Below are 14,196 nucleotides of genomic sequence, written 5' to 3'. Positions count from 1 at the left end.
TTTCAGCGCTGCTAATTTCACAGTGAACTCTCTACAAGGAACACGTACACACCCTAAATTATTATCACTTATTTTTGTTACATCCTGTATAGTGTATGTGCTAGTGAGCCCTCTACTTCGACCTTTGCGTAACATTCCCTATTCCTACTTCATATTGGTGCATTTTGATTAAAATATTTGTAAAATCAAAACGGCAAAAAAAAAAATTTTTTTGTGTGTCACGTTGTTTTGATTATACTATAATCATCTTTATCGATAAATGTATTAGAATAGTATTACAATACATCACTAGTGTGGCTAGCTTGACTTACTACCAACAATGGATGACCCATTCAGTCTCATCACTTTTGTTTACGCTATGTTCGTAAAATAGCTGATTTCCATTCCACCTACAAGAGAACTCTGATCTAAATTAGGAAAATAGAAAGTAAGGAAAGATTAAGTCATGCAGTTCATATTGGAGGCTATTTTTTAAGTTAAGAAGTTCAATAATATTATCGTACGATTGTTTTTTTTTGTCTTTTATTCTTTTTTTAATGGCAAAAAACGTAGTCAGGGACAATTTAATTTTAATTCAAAACTAATATTTAAAATTCAGTGAACAGTTTGATGGAAAACGTATGAATCTTATGTCAAAATGTTCATTAAATTAAAGTTAAGACATCAGTAAATTAATGTTGGTCGTAGTCCAAAATTAATTTAATCACCTTTTTTGATTTCTTATAATTTGCCTAATTTTAAAATTTAAAAAAACTTATGTCACATTTATTAAGATTTAACTCGCACTCACAACTACTACTAACTAAATATTCAGTACTTTCTTAACTGTAACGGCCGTTCCCAATATTTGATCTATCTCTGGTTTTGCCCTACTAGAGATAGGAATAGCTCACATTAGACATTAGAGACATATATTTTATGTCAATTGTGAGCTATTCCTATCTCTAGTAGGGCAAAACCAGAGATAGATCAAATATTGGGAACGGCCGTTATTCAATGAGGATTTTGACATAAGCCCCATACATCATCTGTCAAACTCATCATTAAATTGAAGCTTAATTATGATTAAATGTCTCCGAGTGCGGTCGCAAGTCTTCTAATTGCATTGCAATGTTTTCATCCTAATCTTAATAATATCATAGAAACTTGTAGGTATAGTATAATTTTATGCGCCACCAACTTAATATAATTAGTGTTAAGTTTAAATCATGGTTAGTTCTGGAGTCAAAGATAAAATTAAACGCACTCGAAACTTTGAAGTCGTTTCCAAGTAAAATATTCTTCGCGCCTATTTTCTCACGTTTCTCGTTAAAGTGTTGCCACGCGTGAAAACAATATCCGACGTGGCTTGAATCTGCGTCTTTGATATGGCAACTATGATGAGATTAAAGACTCAAGCATTTCATAATTAAGTCACGTTTGGTCGCGATTTGATTAAAGGGCTAAAATTAAGAGCTAATTATAAAGCCAATAGATAAGAGCCCAAGACCTTTTCTTCTATCGCTTCTTTATAGAATCGCCGATCAAAATGTATGATATTGACATATTGATAGCAATCGAAGTCGACTTTATACTATCGAACGCCTAAGTCAATTTGATACATTTTTGTTAGGCGAATCTATAAAGAAGCTAAAAAAAACGTCTTGGCTAGGGGCTCAGGCGTACCTTGATTCTACAAGGGTTTATTTTTTTTCAGATATTTTGTAAAACGCATGACCAGGAACTCCGAGTCAAATATTTTAATAACATAACATTCATGCAGCTTGTTTCCTTGTTCGATCCAGTTTTTTTCTTATTAAACTGCAAAACGATATTCTCAGATGTTGTTGGTTTGACATATCTTTGGGGCACCGGGCTTGTCTGAATCAAAATATCCGAAGAAAAATGTATTCAAGTAATTGGAAAAAAATTAGAATGAAAATCGCAAAATATCTAAAGAAAAACAAAACTATTAAAAATTACGTTTGCCACATTTTTCCTGCGACTTTGCCTCCCGTTGATGTCTTCAAAAGGTTTTGAGCATTATTGATAATAAAAATAGTATTTTAATTGAGCTACCAGACTACTGAACCGATTTTGATAAAATGTTGAGTTTTCCCTAAGTTAAACAATACCTAATACTAGAGATCGCCCAATGGTCGAAATTCGACCTTATTTTCAAGGATATTAGGACTACTACCTATATTTTGTAAAAAAATATTGACTTTATCACATTTTTTTCAACTTTTGTCTCTGGGACTCAGCTGATCTCAGACTGGCCGTGTAAGAATTGTCTATTCAATAAAAAAAAACTATAATCCATTTTCAATTTGTCACCTTGTTTTCAACAGACTTCAACCATAAATAAAACCAAATAAAACAGACTTCAACCATAAATAAAAGACTTTAATTCGTATCTAGTTGTCACTCAAAAATCTGTCATTTTTCCTAGTGTGTGTGCTATAACTTATAGTGTGTGTAATGTTTTGTTTGTTAAAAAAATGTATGATAAAAGCAAAATTTTAAAATAATATTAGCTCGATGCACTCCTTCACCATATAAACTATAACTGTGCAAAATTTCATTCACCTACGTTTCCCCATTTTTCGTCAAAAGGGATACAAAGTTTTGGCTCACGTATTAATATTATATATATATATATATATATATATATATATATATATATATATATATATATATAGATAACAAAAATTACTTCAATCGTACTTTTGTTCCGGAGATATGTCAACATAAACATAATAACATACCTACATACATAATATTATTATAACTAGAGATCGCCCAGTGGTCGAAATTTGACATTATTAGGACTACTACCTATATTTTGTAAAAAATATTGACTTCATGATAGTTTTTTCAATTCTTGTCTCTGGGACTCAGCTGCTCTCAGACTGGCCGTTTAAGCATTGTGTAATAGTATCTAAAATTAAATAAAAAAAACAATAGTCCATTTTCAATTTGTCAACTTGTTGTCAACAGACTTCAACCATAAATAAAAGAGTATAATTCGTATGTATAGGCTTGTCACTCAAAAATCTGTCATTTTTCCTAGTAGTAGTGTCGTAGTGTGTGTAACGTTTTATTTGTTAAAAATATATATGATAAAAGCATCGCTTTAATATAATATTAGCTCGATGCACTCCTTCACCATATAAACTATAAATGTGCGAAATTTCATGCACCTACGTTTCCCCATTTTTCTTAAAAAGGGTTACAAAGTTTTTCTCTCACGTATTAATATATAGATTCACGTCTTTTGGGCACATTTGTTCTGACCACGCTGAGTCTATTGTGACGCTGATATAGACTAGAACATAATATTATACGAAAATTAGGCAGTTATGGAAATATTACATAATATCTACTATACATATACGGGTCGAATTGACAACCTTCTTTTTTGAAGTCCGTTAAAAATAATTAATTGTTATTGACGCTAGCTTTTTAGCTCAAAGTATTAGAAAGTGATACTTTCTAACTAATATATAATATTACTTCATTGTACGTTAAATACTAACTTTATACCTCAAGAGGAATTCTTAAGCAAACCAACCATTACGAATTCCTCTTTAGATTATACTTTGCTTTATATTAAGAATAAGCATAATAAATTAACAATTATTTTTCAATATTTGCAGTTACTTCTATGATTTTTGCTTGATTGAATAGAAATATGGTGTGTACGCTACATCTCTTGTCCCATTTTTAGTTTTCCACGACATTGTACGTAGAATCTCTCGGGAACTCTACATTTTCCTGCAAAATCTTGCCAGTTTTATCAAAATCAGTGCAGTAGCTTTTTAATTGCATTAAGATAATAAGAAACATGAATCTTTTGTCGCTATAAAGGCAATGATAAATATTATTTCACGGAAATTTAAAAACACATGGCACGTAAAACAACAATTTGTTTATAATCTAAGACTTAGTATGCAGATTGTATTTATTGCTAATGAATGACAGTACCTACCTAACTAATTATCAAACTAATTAAAAGTTACATCGCGTAAAAAGCTGGAAACTTTAAATTTATAATTTTATTCTAGCTCTGGGCTACCCTTAGGTCGGCGTGATAACTAGGTAGACTTTTATACAACAAAATAAAGTGATACTTTTGGGGTGTGTGTCCCTTGTATTGAGTTTACTGTGGAAGTAGCAGCGATGAAAGAGTTTTTTGATTTGTAAGGGCAAGCGCCCCAGAGGCATAAATTCGCCCATACATAAGTTAAAAAATACTCTTACAGCGCTGTTACTTTCACAGTTAACTCTAAACATACACTACACGCCCTAAAGTATCATAAATTTGTTTTATTACATTCCGTATAATCATAGTAATGGTATGATCATAGTATAATGGTATAATCATAGTATGCATATTATATAGTATGCATGTACATAGCCTTCTTTTGTGGCAAATGGTCGGTTCCGGTGGCATTCTCGGTAAGTCTCGGGCCTCGGGAAGTATTTCAGTAATTTTAAGGCCATTAACTTTGATTATCACTGAATTAGAAAGTCGTTAAGAGTAAATTAAAGTCTTGCTAATCCGTCAATTAGCAATCAAATGTTTGCACGTTGAAGTAAATACGCAAAGTCAAAAATAAACGTGATAGCTCTTTTTTGTGCATGAGTAAAAGAGACAAGTATCTACAGGAAATCCATACTAATATTATAAATGCGAAAGTGTGTCTGTCTGTCTGTTACCTCTTCACGTCCAAACCGCTGGATCTTGGCATGAAGATACTTTGAGTCCCCGGGAAAGGACATATGATACTTTTCATCCCGAAAAAATGTACAGTTCCCACGCGATAAACGAGTTTTGACGTAAGGGAGTTGCGGGCGTCATCTAGTATGTACTATTCCGTTTATTTTAGTTCGAATATAATATCTAAATTAGCTAAAAGCCGTAAGGGCTCGCGCCGTTTTTCTGCGTGATAATTTTTTTTTTTATGAAATAAGGGGGCAAACGAGCAAACGGGTCACCTGATGGAAAGCAACTTCCGTCGCCCATGGACACTCGCAGCATCAGAAGAGCTGCAAGTGCGTTGCCGGCCTTTTAAGAGGGAATAAGGTAATAGGGGAGGGTAGGGAAGGGAAGGGAAGGGAATAGTTGAGGATAGGGAAGGGAATAGGGTAGGGGTTAGGGGATTGGGCCTCCGGTAAACTCACTCACTCGGCGAAACACAGCGCAAGCGCTGTTTCACGCCGATTTCTGTGAGAACGTGGTATTTATCCGGTCGAGCCGGCCCATTCGTGCCGCAGCACGGCTCTCCCACGTAAAAATAATCATTAAGGCAGTTTTTTTATATATATTTTAATAGTAATAATTATAATACTCCCCACACCGGTTTCGGTGACGGTGGCCGGTTTCATTGAAACCAGGCCAGGTACGCAGGAGTAATTTTATAGTGCCCAAGTGTGTGCGCAGTACACAAGAGCACTCTCTATTCCTTTTACTCTCATAACCCAGTGGGACGGAAGACCGACACGACTGGCGAGAGATCAGGCGCAGGACCGACTTTTTACATGCCCATCCGACGCATGGATCATCTTACTTGTCAGACAATCAGGTGATCAGCCTGCATTGTCCTAACCAAACTTGGAAATAACATGTTTCCAACGCGGGATTCGAACCCACGACCTCCGGAGTCGAGAGCGACGCTCTAACCACTAGACCACGGAGGCGTTTGGCATTTTAATAGTAACCAAACCTTGACTAACCGATGATAACACATCTAAATATATAAATGTTAATTATTATGTTGAATCGCAAATCAATAGTCGTGATACTGTTTCCGTAAAGTATACCACAAAATTGCTTAGGTTGTGGGATATACTAGGACTCGCTTCTCTCGCCCTGATTCTTACCAATTTAAGAGTTTATAGTATAGAAAATATTATTCATGGTATTTTCAAAAATCTTAGATGACAAAATTAGGATCACTGCCAACGGGTTAATTTCCCTTATACTTTTTTGAGAACTTTAATGTTTTTAAGATAACAATAGACAAAAATAAACTTGACAGAATTATTCGCTTCATAGACGTAGTCAGACGTAGTGTAGGAGTGCGTTCCGTTATTGTAGAGGAGACTCAACATAATTACTTGCACGGCTAAAGGATTTTTCCTTTTCTTTTTTTTTTAATTTTCTTTAGAGTATAATAGTTTCTATTACTGGCATTTCATTTTGTTGAGAGTTGTCCGCGACTCAAAGTCGCGTTTCTCTTTTTGATCAATTACAATTATATTATATAAAATTCTCATGTCACAATGTTAGGCCGCGTACTCCTCCGAAACGGCTTTACTGATTTTAACCAAATTTTATATGCATATTCAGTGGGTCTGAGAATACTGGGTACTTTTATATTGATAAGTGCATTTGTTGAATAAATAATAGTAAATTATTACAACTCGAGACTGACGGCGACCATTGTTTGTGCGACGGGATAGCGATGGACGTTGCCATGGTGACATACTTATTTAGTCACTTCAACAAAATAATACGGCCGAAATCCATACTTCCATATCCATACTCATATTATAAATGCAAAAGTGTGTCTGTCTGTCTGTCCGTCTGTCTGTCTGTTACCTCTTCACACTCAAACCGCTGAACCGATTTTGCTGAAATTTGGTATGGAGATAGTTTAAGTCCTGGGAAAGGATATAGGATCCTTTTTATCCCGAAAAAATGTACGGTTCCCACGCGATAAACGAATTTTGACGCAACGGAGTTGCGGGCGTTATCTAGTACTTTATATGGCAAAGAAACGTTTGCCGGGACAGCTGGTTATATGAAAAAATTGAATAGGCCTTTCTAACTCCTTATTTATAAAATTATCTACAGATATTAAAGTTTTACAACGTTTTTTTTCTTCTTTGATAAGTTTGAAGCTTAGTCGACAGTTGTATATCTTTAAACGAGCAATTCTTGTATATATATATAACTCTTATATATATATATATATATATATATATATATATATATATATATATATATAATTGGAATCTCGGAATCCGCTCCAACGATTTTCATGAAATTTAGTATATAGGGGGTTTTTTTTTATTTTTTTATTAATAATAATATTAATGTTTTGAACGGTGAGGTCCCAGTCGGTGTGGCGGCCAGTAGATCCGACATTTTCCGATTTCCTTAGATTTTATGCTGCTCCACCCTTTGCCTTTAGATGTTGTGACATTGGCTTGGTGGAGAGGGGTCATTCAAGCTGGGTGGAGTTTCTAGGTTGTTGAAAAGATATCGTTCTGTGTCGAATCTACTCGCCATGTGGCTTAGGACTTTATCGTTCCTGTCTTTTATAGCCATTTTTATATTATAATCTTTTATGTGTTCGGCTGACACCTCCGTGGCTCTTTTTATAAAGCTTGCCACAGCGTCTCCATCAGTGTCAGTGTAATAGACACAGGTGTTAGTGTGCCGGGATATAGCTACAACTGCATGAGGAACGCTGTCATGGATTGCCAGCTTTCGGGACTTGGTCTGTATGATGATCACCGAAGGACTCGTTAATCCCTGAGCTTCATGGATTGTGAGGACGCGAGAGTCCGTTCCCGATCCATAGCCTGTATTAGTGAGGGCTGCTTTCTCCTCTTGTGTGTGGACAAGATACAGGGTATTTAGATCGGTTTTAGGTATTCTCGCTCCTGTATACTTCATTAGCTTTAGGGACCGCACAATTTCCTTCGATGAATAGATGTTATTATAGACCATGTTTAAGGCGTATGCCACATCCATAGGGCTCCTGTGTGTACAAGACAACTCCTGGGTGATGCTGGTTACCAGGTTTGGACGAGTGTAATTAAGTTTAAAGAGGTTTTCACGCTCTATAAACGGAAGTTGGTTAATATCTCCAATGAGGATGACATCGTTGGCGCCTGTTAACTGATTCGCCATGACGATTGAGCCGAAATGGTTCATGAGGGCCTCGTCAACTATCACTATCATAAGTATATAGGGGGTTTCGGGAGCGATAAATCGATCTAGCTAGGAATCATTTTCAGAAAATGTCTTTTTATTCGTGTTTTATCGATAATCGATAAACTGAAAAATATGACTCTTCCTGACATCTATTGGCGAATAATAATACTATTTTGTGAGCAACTAATTGTTTTAACGACCAGCAGATGGCGTTATTAAGTAACACGAAGTCAATGAGTGTTTGCTATACCGAGCAAAGCTCGGTCATCCAGGTACTATGAATAAAGCTTGTATTAACAGTATTTTTGTTAGTAAAAGTGTAAATAAAGGCTAAATATAAAGGTAACGAAAACGCCGGTTTCTTACTGGGAAGTAAGTAACTAATAATTTATTATTATACAGTCGCAAGGTACAAGTGCTAAATTTACTAACCTAGACCTAAAAAAATGTAAATAAAGATTGTTTCACTAAACATGTCATGTTCAAAACCGACGAGGGACGCGTCTTAAAATATAAATCGCTTTTATAAAAACCCAACAAAGGAAATTGCGGAAAGTTCCTCTTGTTGTGTAGCCCTTTTAACGTAGCAAAGGGCGATTTTAAAGTGTATCGTAAAGGATTTATTTGAAATATCCTTCTATATTATAAATTAGATTTAAATATTGTGTAGCCTTGCATAAACGGGCATTTTACTATGACATTTATATTTTTCGAATTTATGAGAATACAACATTTAAGTAGCGTAAAATAAAGTAGAAAGTGCCAGAATAAAATATTATGATTTATATATATTTTTTAGGGTTCCGTACCCAAGGGGTAAAAACGGGACCCTATTACTGAGACTTCGATGTCTGTCTGTCCGTCTGTCTGTCACCAGGCTGTATCTCAAGAACGACTATAGCTAGAATTCTAAAATTTTCACAGAATGGGAAAATTTTAGAATTCTAGCTATAACAACAAATACTAAAAATAAAATAAAATAAATATTAAAGGGGGGCTCCAATACTAAAAACGTATTTTTTTTTAGTTATTTTTGCTCGATATCAATAATGGCTATAGCTAGGCACTTGAATTTTTTACAAAATCATTAATTATATTTGTACTTTAATAATTGATAAATATTAAAATAAAATAAATATTTAAGGGGGGCTCCCATACAAAAACAAATTTTTTGGGCTATTTTTGCTCTATAACGGTACGGAACCCTTCGTGCGCGAGTCCGACTCACACTTGGCCGATTTTTTAAATAATTAATTTTCGTTCCACCCTCACAACAGGTTCCACCCTTGTAGCTTGTACAGATTGGCCAATTGAGCTACGTGTGCTACGGGCAGCTACGAGTGCTACGGCGTAGAGTCTACGCCGTAGCACTCGCCATAGTACAATAATTAATCTTATATTAAACGAGCAATTCTTGTATATATATATATATATATATATATATATATATATATATATATATATATATATATATAATTTTGGAATCTCGGAATCGGCTCCAACGATTTTCCGATTTTCATGAAATTTAGTATATAAGGGGGTTTCGGGGGCGATAAATCGATCTAGCTAGGAATCATTTTCAGAAAATGTCTTTTTATTCGTGTTTTATCGATAATCGATAAACTGAAAAATATGACTCTTCCTGACAGATATTGGCGAATAATAATACTATTTTGTGAGCAACTAATTGTTTTAACGACCTGCAGATGGCGTTATTAAGTAACACGAAGTCAATGAGTGTTTGCTATACCGAGCAAAGCTCGGTCATCCAGGTACTAATTATTATAACTCCCACACCGGTTTCGGTGACAGTGGCCGATTTAATTGAAACCAGGCAGTTACGCAGGAATAATTTTATAGTGCCAAAGTATGTGCGCAGTACACAAGAGCACTCCCTATTCCTTTACTCTAAATAGTAGTTAGTTCACACCCTTAATTCAGCTGTACTTGTGTGTATTTTAAATGTATTTACGTAATATATAAATTATCGCTTGCCAGGAACCACGCAAACGGATATTGATATTATTTTCAAGTATTGTTCAATATAATATTTATTAATAATATTATTGTAAAAAAACTCCTTTTTTTCGTCAATTTCCGTGTCGGTAATGTTCATTGATAAATTGGTAATGAACTGAATTTGCCATAACACGCATCACTTTTGGATTGGGTTTCATTATACGTTATTGCATACCTTAAAGGTGCCGCAAATAAAATTTGCGGAAAAAGTACGATTCCCGAGTAATTCTTTGCTATATCTCCTTCCCCTTTAAAAAACAGTTCAAAAATGTTAACATTTTGCTTTTGTACTTCAATTCTGGTTGTCTGTGACCGTACGTTTCCTTACATTCTTACGTGATGTATTTTTGATCAAATATAAACAGAGGTCTCGAGCGAAATTTCTCTACATAATTACATGAATGAATGGGAATTTTGAATTTCAGTAGAATAATATTTGTTTGAGTCAATCTTTCTTTGTTTCTTTTTAAACGATTGTAGACCTCTGACAAACCGCTATGTAGTTTGCCGGGCTGCTAGATTAATGGCCTGTTTCACCACTTCCTGATTAGTGCTGGATAGTCTATCCACCACTTAACTTGACAGATAGAGTATGGAGAATGTGTCAAAAAGGTTGTGGATAGCCTATCCGGCACTTTATCAGGAAGTGGTGAAACATGCATTAAAATTTATATACTTTTTCAATAAAGACTTTATTTATTTATTTATAAAACGAGCAAACGAGTCTGATGCAAAGCTGCAGGTGCGTTGCCGTCCTTTACGTTCTTCTTGAAGTTTTGCAGGTCGTATTGGTCTGGAAATACTGCTGGCGATAGTTCTTTCCAGAATTTTATAGTGTGCGGCAGAAAGTTGACTCATAGGAGGCTTGTCAAGAACAGCATGAGAAATCATTATTCGTAAAGTATACTGTAAGTGAGCGTCCGTGGCTTAGTGGATAAATCTTTGGTTCGCACCCGAGAGGGTGCAGGTTCGACCTTCGATCCCGGATGGAGATCGAAGTTCGAACCAATACCAATGAGATATTTTCAGATCTCAAGTGCATAATATAAGGAAAACATCGTGAGGAAACCCGCACACGGCTGGTCCCAGACGTATAGAGCTGCTCATTCCTTTGGACTAGGCCGACTGTGTTGCGAGAATGCCTTATGTTCTTGGGCCACCATTGCGGACCATGCGGACATTTAAAATCTTGTCCCAAGCACTACAGTATTTGTAAGAGTGGTTACTTCGATCTGAAAATACTATATTAATCATCCACAACGGGTGCAAAGGCCTAGTTTTTTATACTGTATAGCCTAGGCTAAGCACTTTGTAACTGTATATTGGTAGAGGCTCTACCTATATGGAGTTAAAGTCTACTACCAATGCAAAGAAAACAATATGTCTGAACGTAAATTAGGAATTGCGAAACTGATTTCCTGAAACCGTACGGTTTCCATCAAATATAGCCTGTTTCCCTTCACGTGGTCTACTATACATCTGAACTTATAATAATTTAAACATTTTTCATGTAGTTCGTCAGTTAAGCACTTTTAAATTGTCCCCATTCTTTCTACATTTTCCTCTGTTTCTTCGCTCCTATTGGTGTTAGTGTGATAATATATTACAGCCTTCAGCGATAAATCGGCTAACAGCGAAATATATATTTTTCAAATCGGACCTTAGATAAGCGTATTCAAGCAAACAAACTCTAAGCATCTAATTATATATTGGATCATAGTAATTATACTAATTTGATTTTAATTAAAGAGATGTCACTGGATCTGTTAGCAAATAATTGCTGTTTACGTTAGAAGATTATAGTGTTTAACTTGTAAGTAATTTCTCGCATAGGTCTTAGATAATAATATGTATCCATATGACATTCCTAGTAACCTGTGGTATGATGATATGACACTCGCAAAGGAAATCACAACTATAGGGTGTTTCCCATGGACTTAAAATACATACTTATAGCACATTTTTTCAAAGTGTTGCCGCTGTTAAGCAAAATACTTAGATGCGATTCGGACTCGGACTTAAGACGGGTTCTCAAGATGATTTTATTTAAAATCAAAATTAATTTTTATTTAGAGTTAATTTCTTACAAAATTCTTTCTGGACGTCGAAACTATGGTGCCTATCTGGCTATATCACCGGTTCGCGAACTACCCCCGCGAGAAGAACCGGCGCGCGGCGCCGGCGTTAAAAATTGTCACGGGGTCATCTTATACCAAAAAGATGGAAAATTACTCTTTTCTAAAAATACTCGTAATATAACAATATTATGATTTATAGCTATTAACATTAAAAATATTTTTTGTAGGATGTATGAGGCCATGCCATTCATAAGACGTATTGTCGTTAAGGAAAACATTCATTTTATAATAAGCCTTCGCATACAAACGTTCTTTTACTAATTATTTTTTTAACGTATTATGGGATTCTATTATATATTGGTCAAAATACCCTTAATGCCAAAGCCGACACTTTCCTGAGCTTAATCCATCCAATCACAAACAGAGATTGGGAGTTTTGAACAATAAGATTTTTTAACCGATACTTTTTTGTTTGTTTGGTTGGTTATAATTATTATGAGTTTTCTAATGTTTAAAATAATGTACCAAACTTTTTTCGCGTACGATACATTCTCCGGGATCCCATAAGAGAGGTCAGGGAGATCGACAGACAGACACACTTCCGCATTTATATTATTAGTATGGATTAAGGTGTTATAATTAAAGGATATTATTTGCTGGGTGATATCCGCAAGTCCCTTGCACCAATATTTGTTGTAATATAAATTATTTTATGAGTCGGGATATAAAGAATCTTATTTCCTTTCCCAGTACCAAAAAATACCAAATTTTATCAAAATCGGCTCAGTAATTTGGTCGTGAAGATGTAACAGACAGACAGATAGACTTTTGCATTTATAATATTAAGTAGTAAATATATACATATTGAGATATCTATAATTAGTATATTATTAGTAGTTAGACGTGTATTTGATATTTTGAATCTTTCAAGTAACTTGTTGCGTTTGCGGATTGGATGCAACAAGTATCTAGGGATAAATAATTTGTTTGGTATTAAATTAATAAAAAATATATGTTTTTGGTTTAATGTTGAAGAAAAAGATTCCATAAGCCATAAAAATCTATATTTAATCATTATTTTGTAACTAAAATTTTGTCGGAAGCATAATTATATTAAATAAGTATACGTAATTATAATAATTATTAATGTGATATGAACTGCTTATTATAATTATAATTATTTTAGTCTGTTTTAAACCTAAGTTATAACTTACCGTGGGTATACCCACCCACAACTTTTTTATTCCACTTATTAAGTTAACTTTCTATAAATAACTATAAAAGTATGAATACTTTTATAGTTATTTATAGAAATTATAAATTTATAAACTTCTGTCGACGTTACATTCACACGTAAATAAAACGTGCTTTATTGTTACAAAATCATATAATACTATGCCTATTGATGTAAAAGCTCGAAAAGTCTAGCAGTAAGTAGGTAATAAACAAGTATCTAATTGAATTGCTATTTTTTACACGCTTTTATATAGCTCGGGCTGTATGTATGTAACGGAATCTTTGAGCTGTCTGAGCATGATTTTTACCTATCTCCAGTAGTCTAATTAATTAGAAACTTTGCATACGTATTAAGAGCCAATGACAATGCAATAATTTGTTAAATTTTATAAAAAAGGATATTAAAAGCGTGTTTTATAGCTTTTTTAAACTATATTTTTTTATTATAAGTACACTGAAATTAAATGCTCAAATTAAAAAAATATATTGTATAAAATCTAAATTTGACGGATTCTTCTGTTTCAATTTGCGATTTACTAGAATCTGATTGCAAATTTTAACGGCAGATTTTAAAAAATTCCTTGATCATTGGATAAATTTTTATATTTGCATGTTGCACACACAGAATAAGCCACTACAAGGAAAAAAAAGATCAAAATGTTTTTTTACAATTACCCCGTTATTGCTAGAGTCAATTTAATTTCTCACTTTTTGCCATCAGATTCTGGTAGACCTATAGTTATTATAACAATATTTATTATTAAGTTGCAAAACTAATGTTTGGCGTCATTATAACTATGATTAATCCTTTAACACTTCAAAGTAAGAAACTGAGAAATTCTCAAAGTAGAGAAGTATGAATCTCTCTCAGTAATGGTCAATGGAGTTGTCGAACTTACCTATGTCGTAGTTTTCAGCCGCGGCGGTCGACAG

The 14,196-nt window shown here is 34.2% G+C and overlaps 1 protein-coding gene across 2 annotated transcripts in view; it reads right to left on the bottom strand.

The window, feature by feature from the left end:
• LOC121735091 (pro-neuropeptide Y-like) overlaps positions 1 to 14,196 on the bottom strand; it is a 23,755-nt gene extending 9,559 nt beyond the window's left edge. Inside the window, exon 1 of one of the 2 annotated variants that reach the window (XM_042125784.1) lies at positions 14,167 to 14,196. The gene's annotated coding sequence lies outside the window, so the exon portion shown is untranslated. Of the gene's footprint in view, positions 1 to 14,162 lie in introns of both variants that reach the window. The other variant, XM_042125793.1, reaches the window with a different exon arrangement.

Source organism: Aricia agestis, chromosome 2 (genome assembly GCF_905147365.1).
Source record: "Aricia agestis chromosome 2, ilAriAges1.1, whole genome shotgun sequence".
Lineage (NCBI taxonomy): Eukaryota > Metazoa > Arthropoda > Insecta > Lepidoptera > Lycaenidae > Aricia > Aricia agestis.
The sequence above is the reverse complement of the archived record's forward strand: the minus strand, read 5'-3'. Positions and strand labels throughout refer to the sequence as shown.